Source organism: Xenopus laevis, chromosome 3L (genome assembly GCF_017654675.1).
Source record: "Xenopus laevis strain J_2021 chromosome 3L, Xenopus_laevis_v10.1, whole genome shotgun sequence".
NCBI classification, from domain to species: domain Eukaryota; kingdom Metazoa; phylum Chordata; class Amphibia; order Anura; family Pipidae; genus Xenopus; species Xenopus laevis.
Window position 1 is genome coordinate 26,698,311 of NC_054375.1, and position 7,504 is coordinate 26,705,814.

At 41.6% G+C, this 7,504-nt stretch overlaps 1 long non-coding RNA gene across 1 annotated transcript; it reads right to left on the reverse strand.

The window, feature by feature from the left end:
• Nucleotides 1-832: 832 nt before the first annotated feature.
• On the reverse strand, nt 833-6,671 carry LOC121401425. The gene is made up of 3 exons (XR_005966228.1): nt 5,052-6,671; nt 3,240-4,831; nt 833-2,300 (listed from the first exon to the last, which is right to left on the reverse strand). It is a non-coding gene; the product is annotated as an uncharacterized LOC121401425 (long non-coding RNA).
• Between the last annotated feature and the right edge of the window lie 833 nt (nt 6,672-7,504).

Here is a 7,504-nt window from a genome sequence, read left to right on the forward strand (position 1 = left end):
CTCACAAGTAACACCTGTATCTAGGAGTTGCATGACACATTGGATAATCCTATCACAACTACACAGAATCAACACCTCTGTGAGTTTATTCAGATGTCACCTCTTTGAAGAGTTACAATGTGCCATTGTAAATGGATTAGTGGAAGAGTTTATATGCCGAGAATTTCCCACACCAGTCAGTTGAACTGAAGAAACTGCTCGGATGAGTAGTGAAACGTCTTCATTGATTATTCAGCAAGTCCAGTTGTTTTTTTTTTGTTTTTTTTAGATTGACCTATACTAGAAATACTAATTGCAATGTCATGTCTATGAGCTGGTCTCATCTAGGGAAAACATCTTCTAATGTCAGTGACATGTTTGTGGCAATCTTTCCTAGTCCCAAATTGTATTGATCATAGCAACATATTTGGCCACTGACCCATAGTCCCAAAGGCTACTAATATATGTGATATGTTTATGGGATAGTCCCTGCTAGGCCCAAAATTTAGTAAGGGTAAGGGTAATAATCCAGAACCGGCTTAACCCAATCTGAAGATGTACTTATCTGAGTTATATGCTTCTGTACGCTTTATATCATTTGTGTAAAGTTAAAATATTTTCCTTCAAGTACAATGACAATAAATCTGGCCTACTGCAGATCAGTAGGGCTGGGTCCAGACATGGCTTATTCCCTTCTTATATTTCTTCATCTTTTTCACCCATTTCTCACACCCCTTGATTCCACCTTGTCTTTTAATGATCCAATTCCCTTGCACTACAGCTCTCCATCCCCTCTAATATTCCTATCCCTAACAATACTAGGGTACAATAAAAATGCAAGAACACAATTATATAATGTATTCATATACTGTAGATAGATTTATTCATATTAATTTAAAATGGAAAGAACTCACGTCCATTAAGTTGAAATTGTAGTGTAAATGGGACCTATTTAGTAGTTGATCCAGAGAAAGGCGAAAACCCCCATCTGAAGCCAGAGCTAATTTGCCTCAGAGGGGGAAAAATTCCTTCCTGACTCCCAAAGGGCAATCGGACAAGTCCATGGATCAACTTGTACTAAGATTTCATGTCAGTATACCTGTGTTTTTCCCTTCCTAAAAATGCATGTTAATATATGGGCATCATTTTTACTCTGCTGTAGGAGAGGTGGATGTTTGAAGGCAAGAAATGTGAAATTAAGAGCAATGGTATTTTAAAGATTTCAAAAATCTGAACTAAGGGAGCAATAATAATGAAGAATTTAGATTCAAGGAGAAGGTTTCTTGGGGGTATGTGAAGGCAACAGCTACTGGTGGTTAGATGAATTTTTGAAGCTATTAACAAATTTGCAAAAGGGGGCCCAGCAATTATAGATGTGGCAGTTGACAGTAATCACTATTGCTGGTGTTGCCTTGAAAATAAGAAGGTGATGGTGGAAGTGTGTTGGTATGATGATTGAGCCTGCTGGTATAGGTTCAGTAGAATAAGGGGAAGAGGCTGATAGTGGAGCTAAAGGTGAATGAAAAGAAGAGGCCATGGGTGGAGGTATATTAATTAAAAAAACTAATGTCTAATGTCTCTGAAAAATGCTACTTCTACTGCTAAATGCTACTGCTACTGCTAAGTCTGTGAAATTCAAAGGAGGATATCGCTATTGGAGCTATAGTTATATGAAATGTGATGATTTTAGAGACTTATATTTTAGAGATGTGGTCACATGAATTCCAGACACCACTGTTGTAGCTGTTGAGCCTGAAATTAGATATTAAATGAGCCATAAATAAAGGCACTGTTTGGGCTATGGTAGGTGGAACTGCAAATGCTGAAGGTGTATCAGCATGGTGGTCTGCTGGTAGAAAAAAAAAAGTTGGTAGCTGGTGGTGGAGCCAAATATATGGTAGATATACAGTAAGGTGCCACTGCTGGAAATGTGGACTTTGAAAATCAGGAGACACCACTGCTGGAATTGGGGTAGCTGCAAAGGATAATGCTGGTGGAAACTGTAGGTACTGGAGGTGTGTTGGCATGATAGAGTCTGGTGGAGGAGGAGCAGTAGAATAAGAAGAGGCTGGTGGTGTTGCACAAAGTTGTGTGAAATATAGAAGCAATGGGTAGAATAATGGTACAATAGTTGAAATGTAAGGTATCACTGGTGGAGATATGAACCTTGAATGTGAGACTGCTGGTGGTGTTGCATGATCTCAAGATAGATGCCACTGGTTACATTGGTAAATTATCATCCTGGAGCTTCAGCGGGAGGAGCAGACACTGCTGGTGGAGCTGCACTAATCTCAAAGTCACCACTGGTTGAGCTGCTTCACCTGTAATATAAAACAAAAATCAATTAGTAATCTATAATTATGAATATTCATTAAGAAGCATGGCATTAGAAAGCATTTTATGCTCAGACAGAATTCTCTTTGGCGTAGGCCTCATTAACAGTAATGGGTACTAGTAGGAAAACAGAGAATTAGAATTAAAGATTCATGAATGTTTCTAAGCCTTTATAGGCCAAATACATTTTAAAAATCCCCTTGTGGTGGCAGCTCTTGGATATCAGCCTTAGATGGATATATAAGAAATAAGAAACTTTCCAAATACAATCAATTAAATATTCTGTACACTATCTGAAATAATCAAGTTTATCTTCACTATGCCTCTCTCAGCATCTGTTTGTCTTCATTTTCTCTTCATGGGAGTTGGGTTTCAGATAATCACTGATCATTATATCCAGTATATCTTATAGGGGGGCTCATTTTGCCTAGAAGATTTATTAGAGCTCACTCTATTAAAATCACCAGACATCATGTCTCTCTACATGCAGGATTTGTGCAAAAGGCAGTTATTTTGTTAGATTTTGTTTGTACTGGAATCAGTTATTTGAGTGAGCTCTAATTCATCTGCTAGGAAAGGAAGCCCCCCCTATAAGATATATTGGATCTAACTGTCAATGAATAACTGCTGCATGAAGAGAGAATGAAGAGAAACAGATGCTCAGAGAAGGATAGTGAAGATAAACTTGAATACTTCAGAAACTGTACAGAATATTTAATTGATTGTATTTAGAAAGTTTCTTATTTCAGTATGATGCAATAAACCTACTGTCTGTGAGCAGAGAAAACCCTGATTTAGCCCATAACATCTCAGGGTGTGCACTTATCTGCTTGTCTCTTTGCATGTGGGAAAGATGTCAAGCAGTAAATGCTCTGGTATAAGACTCTGTAGGACCAATGAATAGTGATATTGAATGGAGACGGTACCTTTCTCTGTGGATGTTTCTTTCACCTAGGATTTTACACAGGAGATTCATTCTGGGCTGTGGATGTTACTGGCCACAAGATCAGTTACAGGGAAAGCCCTCCAGGGCCATTTGCAGAGCCACTTTTTGTTCCTCTGCTGTGCTGTATGCTTACAAGTCACAAGCGCGATGCAGCTGAGGGTTAATTAACCCTTGATATTCGACCATAAGTAAATTTGCCCCATAATCTATGCAATTAAAGAAAGGTCCTTAAGGGGTAAATCTGACCTTAACTTTAAAACCTCATAGCAGACATAGCCAATGCAGGTCTCCTTCAGGGATTGGCCATTGGTCTTGCTGATGAGGTTGTGGAGAGAACCGCCACCACAGTATTCAAGAACAATCTGCAATAGAAAGAAATTATTTAAGACGGTGTATTATATCATATCTTGCAGTGTCTGTTTGGCACATAAGTGATGAATGTGATACAGTAAATAATTTCTCACTTCCAAGTGCTCCGATGAGCACTCCGTGAGTGGAGCCCTGTAGTAGGCTCCAAAGAAAGAGGCAATGTTTTTGTGGCCGCCGAACTGCTGGAGAAACTTCAGCTCCCTGCAGACTGAGTCTTCATCCTGGAGTGGGATAATAGAAATCCCTTTAGCTCACATAGGCAACCTCACAAATAGGAATGATATAAAAAATGGAAGTATAAAGATACGTTACCCGACTGATGTTGGCGATCTTCACAGCCACCACACCTTTCCGATGGTGTCGTCCCTGTAATACAGACAAAAAAGTTAAACTTACACTTGGTTTTAGCTACAACAAGGCATTTAAGCCTTTTTGTGAACCACTGAGTAAGTTCTTTCTATTCAACCCTAATTTGGTTGGTCCCTTACCTTGTAGACATCTCCTGTGCCGCCCTCTCCGAGGAGCACATCCTTGGTCAGCCGACCATCAGGAAGCTGGACAATAAAATAGAATAAAAGGGGAATTTTATTTATAACATAATATTTCAAAAGGGTAAAATATGTCCACCACCAAACCAACTCCCAGTTTCCATGCTATAGCAGCGTTTACAGTGAGTGGTCACATTATTTTCCCCTCTTTTCTACTCACCTTGTAAATCTCAGAGAGGGAGCTGGATTGCGACTGTCGCTGAGGGAAAAGAGAAAGATTCTATTAAAGACAGTATAAGGCACAAGACTTGCTGAATAACAAAATGGTACTACCCTGTGTGAAAGATGCCCTTATCCCAAATCTACTAATTAGTAAAGTAACAGGGACTGCAGCGTAATTAAAAATTACTGGGCCCTATAGCAAAACCATTTTAGGACCTCTTAAACTTTGGGACTAAAAAAACATTTCTTAGCCAAATAAAAATGTAACGGCCACCTTACCTTCCTCCATGAGGCGCCGAATGGCATTGTGTCCAAGTCTTTTTGCTCTTAAAAGAGCAGTTGGGTTTTAAAAAAAATCAGCAGACGTGAATGGAAGATGTTTTTTCCTAGGAAACGTCAAAAATGCTGAATATCTCGCAGGAAAATCGATGGTAATCGCAGGAAATCACGTAGAAACCACTACGAAATCGCTACGGATCGCTCAGAACTTTTACTTTATGAGGAGACAAAAAGAAAGAAGAGATTGTGAGCACAGATCATACACTCATCTTGATTTTAGAAACAAACTTTAAACGGATGTCAAAAATCTGAAATCTGATTTTCCTATCTTAAAGAAAAATCCAACTGTGACTGGCTGCTTGATCACCGTACATATTAAAAGGGTGGTAACTTTTAGTATGTTATAGAATTGCTAATTCTAATATTCCACTCACCTCTGATCCCAGAAATGAAAGTGAGAAAGCCTTTATTAACAGTCACTTTGCCGTGCGTCAGTGTCATGTGACTCCATCTGCCTCTCTCCATTGGACACAGTATTATCGTCTAAGGTGCAGTTGCCATTGATGGGCCCACAGCAGTTATTATATAACTCTGTATTTGTTTTTTTTTCATAGAAGGTCTCCATTGATGAGCTCTCCCTCCTCGGCAGAAGCCTCCCATCTTTCTTGTACCCCTGACTTGCTGAGGGGTAACGGACATTTAGACACCATTGGATTCCCCTGTTTAAATCAATGAATCATTATAGACCAACTAAAGGAAACATTGACGCTTTGCAGCAATTGTCTTTTGACATATGAGTTGAAATTGGCTTATTGCTGCCATATCTGAGGTGAATTGCCAGTGTTCATTCACAGAAGAATTCCTGATGCCCTTACAGCTCCACAGGAAGAGTATCACATGGGAAGGGGGGTATGTAAAGTATAAAGGTGGGCTTGGCAGAGGTTCAGGGTCCCATCACCCACTGTGAGACCCCACAGGCACCCCCATTCCTATACACTCAGTATTAGGCACCAGGCTCCAGACCATCTCTGTCTCACACACACAGAGCATTATTAAGGGATATTTTGTGTCCTGCATCCAATGGGAGAGGGGTTTCTTGCATCGTCATAACAAAACATCATTTGTTGCCACTTTAGCCAATGGGAAAGTACTTCTTGACCCATCTATTCAGAATATCATTTGCTGTCGTTTAAGCCAATGGTAGACAAGCTTCCTGCAGCCAATGGGAAAGCACTTCCTGACCCATCTATTCAGAATATCATTTGCTGTCACTGTGAGACAAGCTTCCTGCAGTGATTAGGAGCTGCTTCCTACAGCCACAGAGTGAGTGTGGGGAGGAGCTTCCAAGAGTCTGCAGACACAGGAAATGGAGATCTGTGTGGATACATGTTGCAGTAACACTGTTCTGGGCTGCAGGGAGATTTCTAGAGGACATTAAATCAGTAGGGGAAACATTTATGGGCTGCAGTGCTGCTTTGGTAAAGTGTATCTGTCAAGGGCCCACTGATTTGGGGTATCACTCTGCTACTGTGTATCATTATTTTTCCCTCACTCATATATGCCACTGTGGAATGCACGGCCATCTTGGATTTGGTTCACAGGTGTTTAAATGTAATGAATCCACCACACACCTGTTCACTTTCACTGCACTGTTGGTGCTGGTCCTCCGTTGACCCAGCTGGGTCCCTTAGCAACAACAAACGATTTGTGTTGCCACCAACAGTAGCAATGTTTTGGGGGGGGGGGAAGACCCTCCTGATGGAGGGAGGGTCTTCCCTTGGGTTGCCACCCAGCCGGTATTTTACCAGCCTAGCCGGTAAAACACCTGCCAAGGCCGGGGCCGGTATTACAAATTTACCAGCAATGTAGCTGCCGGTAATTTGTAATACCCTTTACAAAAGCCCTTGCCCTTCGGTGAAACTTGCATTTTCTTCGGCTTCTGGTGATGTGACCCCGTCCCTTTTGCATCACAGCCTGCTGGCTCCGCCCCCTTTTGCATCACAGTCCACCCCTTTAGTTCCTGCCCCCACCACTGGCCGATATTTTTTTTTTTTTAAAAGGTGGCAACCTTAGTCTCCCCCCCCCCCCCCGAAAACGTTGATACTGTTGGTGGCATAATAAAAGGGGTATGCTCCCCGACAGCAAACAATTGTGTGTGTGCAGATTGGTTCAGAAATCGTTTGTTGTCACAGGTGTTTAAGCCAGGCAGAAAGCACCAAGCAGCGTGGGAGCACAAGGGAAGAACAAAAGTCCGGTGGTATTCTGCTTGTGCAAGTGTAGGTAATGCTCTCAATCTATGCACTGATCATACTGTCATGTGTGAGGTTAACAAACTGCTTCTTGGCCATTTTCCAGTTATCTTACTTGTCTGGGATTAATAAAGTGTTCATTGGCCATTTCTACACTGACTATACGGACATGTTTTTATTTTCTGTAGTAATTTTACCGGCACGTCTTGGATACGTTTTGGTAAAATGGGCGTCATATTTAGGGGTGTTTCCAAAAATGAGTATGCAGCTGAATGAGAGGATCCCTTCAATTGAATCTTCTGCCCAGGGCCCACCAAAGCCTTAAAACAACCCTCAAGAACAACGAGAAACATACACTGTGGGACAATTATATCTAATAAGTGACCAGTGAGGGGTAAGTGGAGTCAGCTCAGAGAAGGGGTAAGTGGAAAGAAGAGGTACGTACCAAGCGTGGCCCCCCCCCCCCAGTTGCACTCTAGGCACGTGCCTCTTCTGTCTACTCTTCGTTCCACCCCTGGTGTTGTACTACATATGCCCCATTCCCTGTGGCCTCCCATGTATACCTGTACAGTTCCCAACATCAGTCCTCTAGCTCCTGTGGAACTATATCACTCAGCATTCCCTTGGGCTTTCTAGAT